We start from the raw sequence: 10,890 nt of genomic DNA on the forward strand, positions 1-10,890 counted from the left end.
TTACAATGTTCAAAAAGCTATCACCCCTATGACTATTCCAGACCTCACATTCTCCTTGGTACTTCAGCTGACACATTCCTTAATGACCTCATAGGGATTTGAGTGTGTATCTGTGATTACAGACCCCCTGCAGGTAGGCAAAGTTAGTTCCTAATTTCTGTATCAAGTATACAAAATACTAGGGAGTCGATGACTAGAAGATGACCCCTAACTCTTGTAGACTTCTCTCTCAGTTATTCAACTTCATAAAAGGCAATGAATACAGTGCTATGTAAAGTAAAATGGTCTAGCATTTTAATAACTTCCAGAATAATTAAAGATTATTTTTCTGGTTATGACTCAAAACTGTAAAAATGGAAAGAAAATGTCTCTAAGGATACAATTTCAAAATGAAAATGAAATTTGGAATGGTGGCCTCCAGAAGTTTATCTGGATGATATGAACACTTTTTTTTTTTAGGAAAAAAAAGAAGCGATATATTATATCTCAGCTTTTATTATAGTTTTTACTTTCTTCATGTTTACTAGTGGTATAGAAATAGTGGATAGTAACAAACCATGCACCTCAGATGAAAATAAGACATTAAAAAGTTGCATAGTCCATGTGACTAAAGTTGTATTCAGGCCCAAGTTTAGGATCTTAGATGAAATATGTTTTTTGTTTTCATTTTTTAGGTCTCAATGATCTATATTTTGGCCCCGATATGTCTAAGGGCACATACTTTTATTGCATGCTAACTTCCATCATTAATACACTTCTGATAGCATTTTTTAATCCTTTCAGGTCTTTAGAGACTCACCTGTGTTGGCTTCACTTCAGTCTTAGACATGCTATGCCTTTTCCCCTGCCCCAGAGCATCATGGGATCCTGCTTATGCCTGCACCCATGCCTCCTGGAAGTGCTATCTAAATAGTGCTAGCAGGGTGAGCTTTTGGTCTTTGGAGAGTAAGCCTGATGAACAGTTTCCTTCCCTACTTTTGTTTGAACAGTTGGTTCAGGGGATACACTGCCTGCACCTATTCGGGTGATACTGGAGGGAGGAGCAGGTCACCAGGTGCTTCTCTGATGTTCCATATAACTCTTCCCTTCTGCTCACCCTCTCTCCTTGTTTGCTTTCTATCTTCCCTTTCTCCCACCGTCACCCCCACCATCCACTACTCTTGATTTACAGGATCACACCAGCAATAACTCATACACGAGGCATGAGCTCTTTCGAAGTAAAGGTATCATGAAAGTCAAGAGGAGCAGTGGTGAAAAATTCCAAGTGGTGAGCGACCTGAGTTGGAGTGGGTAAGCTTTAAGGCAGCTGGCACTCGGCCTGAGCAGACGTGGAGTACACTGGTATTGTCACAGCGTAGAACCTGGCTGTCTTTACAAGGTCTCTTTGGCACTGCAGAGATGGCTGAGTTTGTAGAGTGCCTTCTGTACATCCATGAGGACCTGAGGTTAGGTCCCTAAGCACTATGTAAAAGCCTGACATCATCACTTGAGTCTTGAACCCTAGTCCTCGGAGTGGGAGTGGGGATGGGGGAGGAGAGACAAGCTGATCTCTGGTTCTTGCTGGCCAGCCAGTCTTGTCAACTGGTGAACTTTGGTTCACTGAGAAACTTTGTCTCAAAACATATTGTGAAGAATGACATTTGAATTCAGCTGACATCAAACCCTGGTCTCGACATGCCTGCTCACATCTGTATATGCACTCAAGCACATACATATCTCCCCCCACCCCCACAGAACCTACAAGGTCTTTTTTTTTGCCAAGGGTGTTGTACTACATTTTGGTATGTGTTAGGTTTAAACTAATCAACTTCTATCTCTTTGAAATGCCACTTATTTGTTCAGTAAACAAGTTAAGCATTTGCTCTCTTTGAAATAAGGTGGATCCATAAAAGAAAAGTGCTTTATGTATTGCCTGAAGACATTCTTTCTTTCACGACAAAGATTCTGTGCATCTTTTACTGGGGGTTAGACGGTTCTATATAGTGGAGTAGGCCAGTCAGAAGGTGTGCATTTTCACATTATAGGGAAGCACAAAGAGTATATATATATATATTTTTTTCTTATAGTATAAGTACTAGAATATGATGTTTTTTACTGATGTTACCAGAATCCTCATGATCCTAGAGGTCATTAACTAATTTTCTTATTTCTCAAGTGAGCCAGTGCAGGCTTTGAGATGCCAAGTGATGACCTAACAACCATCACCTGACAGGCTGAGGGCTCTGCCCCCTACCTCTAGACTCCCATTTACTGTGCACAAAGGAGTGCCTATTGCACTCACCTACTGTCTCAGACTTACTAGCCTGTGCTGGCAACAATGTGTCTGACCAGCTAAGACTTTCTGCATTTAATAAAACACTTAGCCTTACTATGGGTTCAGTTCACAAATATACAGGATGAAGAAAAAAGCTACAGACCAAATGCTGTGTTCCCTGAAAGGCTGAAGACCACTCCTCGCACCCACAGTGTGACATGTTGGACTGGAGGTTAGAAGGTCTTAGGATGAGAACAGTCACTGTAGTATGGCGTCCAGAGAGCTCCCTATCCCAGACAGAAGACCCCATGAGTAGACCTTTGGTCTAGATTCCCCAGTCTCCAGGGCTGTGGGAACAAAGGCGTGCTGCGGTGTAGCCTGATTTTTGCCAGCTCCAGCCGCAGGCTCCAGAGCTTCCAGTTCCAACTTTAACTCTTCTGCTGCCTGAGTAAGGACGAGAACTATCACTGAAAACATTGTCAAACCCAATTTCAGCTTTACGTAGAAACAAACGCTTCCTGGGGAAGCTAGTGAAATAATGAAATACGGGGCTTTATCCTATAAAGTCCTGGTGGTTTAGGGAGTATTTGCTGTAATGAACCCTTCTATGGCATCTTCTATATAAACCAAATGGTTCTGGCCATCAGTTAACATGTCACAATGGAGAAGGGTCACTGGAACTGGTGGGGGAGGAGGGCTAGTCTTACATATGGGAAAAGATTTAATATTATTTGAAGTCTATTCTTTGTTTTGTTTTGAGCAGGATTCTTACTGTGTTGCCCAGGTTGGCCAAGAACTTCTGTGTTCAGGGAATCTTCCTTCTGGAGCAGCTGTCAGCCTGTATCACTATGCCGAAGTGAAATGTTTTGTTAAGTTAAGGATAAATCAACAATCAAAAATAAGCTGGGGAACACTTGTAATGCCAGAATCCAGGATGTGGAGGTTGCCAGGAGTTCCATCATATCCTGGACTTCACTGTAAGTTCCTGGCAAGACTAGGTTATAGTGTGAGACCATGTCAACAAACACAAACAAGAAAATTGGACCATTCTGTTGAGGACTGAATAGCACTTCATCATGGCATTTCCAAGAGAGAAGAAATGAATCAACAATAGACACTGAACTCTAGAAACTGATTTTCCAAGAATATTATAAAAATTAAAGACAGGTTCCTTTTACCTAAGAGTTCATATGGCTAACATTTATTTAAAATGATCATGGGTGTATCTTAATTTACAGAATAAGAACTTAATTATCTGTTCTTTTATAATATTTAGAAAAATCCATGTTGACCACAGTCACCAGAATTAGTTAGGCTATTGATTTATTCTGCTTGATTCATTGATTTAGATTAATTGTTTGGCAAGAACGTATTGAAGGGAAGCTAGTCCCCTGGCAGCAAGGCAGCTGATACCAAAGTGTACCAGTTAGAAAGATAATCATTGGAGTAGCTGGAGACAGTTGGAACAAGTGCTGACTCTGAGGAAGGGTAAAAAGTAGTAACATTTGCTTGAAGCAAAACAGAGAATCCAGTTGTGTAAGAAACAGGAGATGTAATGAACAACGGTGATGAGTGGGGTGGTGGGGGTGGTCAAGAAGCCTGGCCATTTATCACATGAAATATTGGGTTGAGTTGAGGTTGAGTCTTGTTGGACACCGCAGAGACCCCATCCTCACTCCCTGAGCCTTGGGGTAATCTTTAGACATTACCATTAATTATTCAGACTCAGAAGGCTGCAAAAACATCTTGATTCATTGGCAAAGTGACAAGCATATGGTGTGTTTTGCAAACCCCTAGTTTTTTTTTTGTTGAGAGGAGGGCTAACATTAATTTCTTACAAACCCTACAGGGACTTTCCAAGCCAGCCATTGTTAACATAGTTCAACATCAAAGTTGGAAAGTCTTGAGGAAAAAAAGTTAGGTAGCAATGGGTAGCTTTTTACTGGCTGGTAACAACTAAGCTTCGAGGCGCCACACATTTCCTGTAAAGAGCTACAGAGTATCGGGCAGCTTTGTAACTTGATTGATTATCAAGGTGGCAGGTCTAATTAGTGGGTCCTATAGGATGATACTTAGAATATGGTGCCCCCTCCACCCCCTGCAGTGCTTGGCACCTAAATAGCCTTGGTTCAGGCAAGAGTCCTGTTTCAGATTCCCTGAGCGTAGCTTGATCGCGTTTGGCTGCACTATGCTTGAGGGGTGTAAACAGCTCACCCTCTCCCCATGCACGGCTGTTAGAAGGAAGCTCCCTACAGAACTGGAGGAGGTGGAGAGAGATGGGTGGGAACAAGGGTGGCTAAATAAAATGAAAGGTGCACACAGAATTTCCCATTCTCTCAGCCTAGATATCTGCTATTGTTTCAACTCTTTCTCACAGTACCTTAAATATCAGCTCCCTAGTTAAAACTCCTGGTTAAATTTAGTGACTCCCTGGACAATAATTCATGCCTCGCTCTCTTACATTCTTTGTAAGCTCTTGGACCTCCTCAGAACTCTATCAGCAAGGCATGATCATGATGGAATTTTGTTTACTGTGAAAGTTTATTGAAGGCGGTTTACACAACTTAGTCTCTTGTGGCAATTATAGGACACGAAAACAGAAACATTCTTGAGACTAAGAGAAAGGATGCTGACACTGGCATCGAAGAGCAGAGGATGGTTCCCACCATCCGTTTGGTGGTGAAACTGAGCCAACAGTGGATGAAGCAGAGTCCACAGGGCAGCTCTCTACACCCATCAGCTGGTGGAGAATTAAGGAAGGGAGTGTACGTAGGTGTGGAACAAGAAGTATAGATAAGTCTCCCCAAACAGTTGCTCATTATGAGTGGAAATGATCAGTTCCAGAATGTTCTACGCCACTAGACCTCCTCTACCCAGAATTCAGACTCTTCTTTGAGATGTTACCTGGGTTGTTTCAACATACTGCTGGAGAAACTCATCCATAAATGTATACCAGACAAAGAAGCATTGGTCATATTTTTAGAGACCTCCTTGTTTTAAATACTTCTGTCTGATCAAAATCATGTTGGTTACATGTAAAGCATTTTCTTTCTGTCCTTAGGAAGCATAGAACACAAATAAGATCCAACATTTTTATTTCTTCTAGGAATGGTGTATGTTTCTGCGGCCATCAAAATCATCCTCCCTTGCCCAAATGCTACAGTTCCAGTTTTGTTGCTATTTCCCCTCAGGAGCAGTTTTTCAAGTGTAAAAGCACCTGTTGGGGGAACTCCCACGTATGGATGCTCTCCATATTTTCCATCCCTTCACAATGAGAGTCTCACCTTTGCATCAGAACATTCTAGAAAATGCTAGTAACTTCCAAGAGCAGTATGTCCACTCAAGAAAAGCTCTAATTTCTAACTTTCTTATTCACACTTTAGCTGTCCTGATGAATAGTCATAGGTGTGTTGCCACAATGTTAAGATGGTCTCCTGGTACAAACCCATTCACTTCTCATTGGTGGATGCCTCCATACAGCCCCCTGTCTTCCACCGTGACAAAGGAGCACTGAAGACCAGAGATGGCATCTCATGCCTTCCAAAACCTTGACATGCAAAATGAGCAGGTGTGGGGAGCCAGCAAGGAGGATGTAAAGAGCCACCCCTCATCCCTTAGCGTTTCTCCCTTCCACGTGTCTAGTGCCTGCTGCTTTACCCAGCAGCCCAATCTCCTTAGTGGAAATCTGTTTTTCCCTTGGGACCATCAGTTGTCATATCACTTGACCCCTGAGATATGTTTCTTCCCATTCTTCCTTCTCCAGGGGCCTTCATTATATCATCTCCAAGTGCAGTGTCAGGAGGCAAAGCAGTGGTTTATGTAATTTTACCACCATCTAACAGGATTCTTGCTCCAGTGTAGATGTTCTGGGAATGTGTGCTGAGTTAATTGAATTTGGGAGAAAAAAAAATAGACTTCTGGGTCACTAATAGGAGCCCCTAAGAGTTTCTGATGCTTCAAGGGGAAAAGGGGTGAGGAGATACAAGAAAAGGAGCAATTAGTTCAGAATTGAGTCACAGCAAACCCCGAATAGCCTGTGTATGTGTGTGTGTGTGTGTGTGTGTATACACATGTGTGCATGTGTGTGCATGTATGTGTATGTGTGGTAACATGTGTGTGCATGTGTGTGTTAACATGTGTGCACACACGTGTGTGCGTGTGTGTGTGTATTTTGTTGGGCTAGCATGGAATGCCATGACTGGTTAGAGTGCTAGAAGAACTTAGCACTGTTTTAGAATTGGGAAGAAGAATTTTAAGAATGGAAAATGAATCAGCATAGCCTACCCCCAGATCCAGCTCTGCACATATGAGCCCCTCGGCACAACTCACCCTGCCTGCCTCTTACCCTCTGCTCCTTGGATTCCTTCTGCCTCTGCAAGCATCCTTACCAATCCTGCCCCTGTACCAGGTAGCCATCATCTCTCCACCTCGGACACTTCTCTGCTCCTCAGAGCCTACATCTTCTGAGTTCTCCCCAGAAATAATATTTTTCTATCATTCTTCCCGATGTGGGCTCCCACCTTATTCTCCCTTTAGTCTCTTGCTTAGGACCTTCAGGGAACCGATCAGGTTTTAATTCTGTCCCTGCTGCAAACAGCTTATGCCTCCATCTCTTCCCTTCGTAAATGAACTCCATGCTCTACCAAGAGAAAACTGCAACAATACAAGGGAGATGGGATCTGAGCAAGAGCCTATTCTTCCCTGCTTCTCTGCAGAGTGGAACCTTCGTAACTCTCTGTCAGTGACATCAGTACCACCCGCTCTTCTCCGCCAGAACAGGCTTGGTCCAGATTTACTCTTGGTGGTTTGAGACGGAGGCTCCTGCCCTCAGATCTCACTGTCTGTACCTTTTACTTGCTGTGCTTCCCCTCTTAAGAAAACCAAGTGGAAAGCACAGATCTCAGGAAGGTCTCCACCCCAGGGAGATTCCTGTGCAGAGGGTACCTGATGGGATGGATTCATGGCTGTTCTGAGCTTTGGAAATGGGAGTCCTAGGCTGAGTTGCCTCCCTTCAGCTGCTCTGCAGGGCGCGTGTAAAATCTTTGCAAACAGTCCCAGTGTGCTTATAAAACCTCAGGTCACTGACAATTGCAGTGCTCATTTGCTGTGGCCAATTTAGCGCTAATAAGCTGAAACTGGGCTTTGGGGCTTTGTTTCCATGGCACACACACTCCCTTTAGAAACACATTTCCCAACTAGAGATTGCCACCTAATAGAGTTTGCCCTGCTCCTCTGTGTAAACTGACTTGTAGCTCATTTTGGAATTGTTTGCCCCTTAGCTGAACCGCAGCTGTCATTTTTGTCAGTGAGCTCCAGAGAGGTGGGCAGCTCGCACACTACCCACCTGTGCAGAGATGGTGACACCCCCTCGCCCCCCACTTTCCCACTCTCGGGGCAGAACAGGGAGGAGCTGTCTCTATTGGGGGAACTCTGCTCCTCCAAACCCAGTTTCTGCTGTTTGTGAGCAGCAGATCTGGGCCCTGCATGTGACAGGGACCATTGTGGCAGGCCGTAGGCCAAGATACCCAGGTGGGCCTCAGGGTTCTCCCCTCTGAGGTCTTCTGCAAGGCTGGCCCTGTTGGGGCTCACCCAGTGCCATACAGATGGCGCTACTCACCTCTGCCAGGAAGAAGCCCTCTCGGGGGTTGTTACATCCAGCTATGGGAGCTGTCATTTCCAGCAAGGACATGACACTCTGTGACTTGATTCTCAGTGACTTGGAACTTGAAACTCATGGTGAAGGACCGATTAAACACAGGCTCTCACAACTTTCTTGGAACATCACAGGCTCAATCATCCCTGCCCCCTCCGGCAGTACTTATGGGTTCAGGGGTCTCTGTTATCTTCTTCATGGTCACCAGCCCCAAGCTCCCCTGTAAACACATTGGTTTGTCAGACTTGCCCCAAGTAAGAGATGGCTTACATTCTCTCCTTGCTTGACAGGGAAAGAAGGAGCCCCCCCCCCAATCCAACCCAAGCAACACTTTAGCAGAAGTCTGGTAGGCACATGGCCTCCCCCTTCCCAAGGGATGGTTAGGGAGTGCAGATGTCTAATTGTCCCTGACACGCCAAAAGGCTGTTAGGAACTTGCTTCTATCTTGGAAGTTCTGCCAAAAAAAAAAATTCTCTGTGGTTCTGGGCAGAGACACTTAGAGACACCTCTGGGGCCAACTTTCTTTCATTACATCCAACTGAAATTCAGGCCGTCCTAAAGGAGAGATGGGGCTGGGGGGAGGAGGCAGGGGTAGGCTAGGGTGTCATGGAATACCTCAGTTCCCCTCATGAGCTCACCATCCATAGCTTTACATCGTGGCTCAGGAAAGGCAGTCACAGGCAGAGCCCAGGCCAGTCACTTGGTGTAGGGTACAGGGTAGGGCACAGGCTATAAGCACCAGGTGCCACGGTGGCTGTTGAAATCTTCGAGAAAGAGGGAAGAAATGGAGACTTGCCAGTTTCTGGAGCACGGTCTGCTCGTGTTTATTTCTGCTTTGCCCCTTGTATAAGCCTAGAGTGGAACAGTGCTTCCATGAGCATAGTTTAAAAAAAAAAAAAAAAAAAAAAACAAACTAGACCAAAGGACTGGGTGCAATTACGGCAGTGGGCCAACCCTGGCAGGTGCTGGACCTTCCCGGCTCCGTGCCTTCCTTCTGTCCCTCCCTGCTGGCAGAACCCGGGGCTTGCCAGAGCAGACACATTGACTCCTTTCCCAATACTTAATAGCACAGACCATGTTTGTTGCTGAGCCCGAAGGCCTGGGGGCCAGATCTTGCTAGCTGGGCGGGCGTTCTGTCTCTGACCCTGTAGGGAGGTGGCTCTGGATCACTGGCCTTTTATGTGAGAAGCCATGTCCTCACTCGGAGTTTAAGAAACATGAAGGGTCTATACCGATAGTCTCCTTGACAGATATCTTGACAGTTTGTGTGGTCTCCTTTAAAGAAGAACAGAAACATGCCCCGTTCCCAACAGCAAACAAGTCTGGTTGGGGTTGGGAGGACGACCTGTCATCACTTCCTTGGGGGTGGTGGTGGTGGTAGGAAGGTCAAGCAGGCGGATCATCTCCACATTGACATTTTATTTTTTTGCTCCAAGTTTCACACCATCCTGTCCCACTAGTGCCCCCTCCCCCAATGGTCACAGTAGTCCAATCCTCAGGAGAATCCTGTGAAAATGGGCCGTATGTTTGACACACAGGGGTGTCATCGAGAAAATGAGCCTGTGCTCTGGTATCACCCCAGGAGAACAGAGGGTGACCTTGGAGAGGTCAGGGATCCCCACTGATTCAGTTCTCGGAGACAAGAAGCAGTTTGACAGGAGCCTTCCTAAGAGCCTCACGGTTGGAGATGAGAGAGGTGGCCTTTGGTGAGGTGACGCCAGTCCTAGGGTAAAGAGTTGCCGTGTGGTGGGTAGATACTCTGAGAGACTGGAGGCTGTTTGTGAGAGCAAGGGTCCAAACATTTAGAGAGCTGCTGTTTAATAGCCGGTCCAGGTAATCCTTGGACCCCCGGATACTCCCTGAAGAGGAAGTAATCCTCGCCAGGTAAATGCAGAGAGGATCCTAAAGTTGGGAGAGAAGGAAAGGAAGATAAAAGGAAGATCTTTCTAGCAAGCACTAGAGTTGTTCGAGTTTCATGAATTAACACCGACTATACAAAGACGAGTCAAATATTCATCTGCAACCCATAACTGTTTTATTTTTTTTCTCAAGTTCAAATCTAAAACTTACAACAACCAAGTTGAAACCGACACCCGTCTGGCTGCTACCCTAGATAACAGCTTCCTTCCTCGGGCAGCTTTGCTGGGGCGCAGTGGTGACAATCCATCGCTTCGTCCCACCTCTGCCCGCATCCCTCACCTGCAATGCTGCTGATCCTTTAGAATGTAGGATTCAGATCATGCTTTAAAAACCACGGCCGTCCCCATGACTTTTACTTGTTCAGGCTTTCTGAACGGCATTATACACATTTACTCTAGAACTGTGCGGCCCTGTGGCCACACTGTAGGATGGTTCTGTTTATTCGGTTGAGCTCTGCTTGGACGGTCCATCTCCGCCCACCCTCCCTATACAGACTGAGATGTCCTTGGGACAGAGGGTAGTTCCAGGCCCTGACTCTCACTGGTCAGTTATAAATCCAAATCACAAAGTGCATCTCCGTTCGCATGGTTTAAGTCCATTGGTAGCATTTGCTTGGTATACTGCAACCGCTCCACCAGCACGTCGAGGGGGCTGCACCCAGAACTTCCTACAAGTCCTTATTTTCTCCAGACTGTTCTCAGTGGGCCACCCTTCCCAGGTCTCTCCTGCCTTGCTCTGAACCTCCCTACCAAGTAGCTGCACTGCGGCCTGGCCTGTCTTCTGCACTGAACCCCCTCCCTTCTCCAGCTCCGGGTGTTTGGCTGTGCCCCTCTCCACTAAGAAGCCAAGTGAGGAAAAGAACTACGTAAGCGGAACACAGACCAGATTACTTCAGATGAACTCTTCATGGGCCATACAGAGGGGTAGCAGGAGTGATGATAGCATTACCATCAAATACCTTGCAGCTTTAACAGGGACAATAGTCCTCAGCTTAGGGTATGTGCGCGTGCGTGCGTGCGTGCGTGCGTGCGTGTGTGTGTGTGTGTGTGTGTGTGTGTGTGTG

The 10,890-nt window shown here is 45.7% G+C and overlaps 1 long non-coding RNA gene across 1 annotated transcript in view; it reads left to right on the forward strand.

The window, feature by feature from the left end:
* Positions 1 to 10,890, forward strand: part of LOC110317388 — a 38,704-nt gene that overhangs the window by 19,413 nt on the left and 8,401 nt on the right. Inside the window, exons 3-4 of the long non-coding RNA XR_002380312.1 lie at positions 1,172 to 1,267; positions 3,018 to 3,231. This is a non-coding gene — a long non-coding RNA (uncharacterized LOC110317388). The remainder of the gene's footprint in view (positions 1 to 1,171; positions 1,268 to 3,017; positions 3,232 to 10,890) is intronic.

Source organism: Mus pahari, chromosome 2 (genome assembly GCF_900095145.1).
Source record: "Mus pahari chromosome 2, PAHARI_EIJ_v1.1, whole genome shotgun sequence".
NCBI lineage: Eukaryota > Metazoa > Chordata > Mammalia > Rodentia > Muridae > Mus > Mus pahari.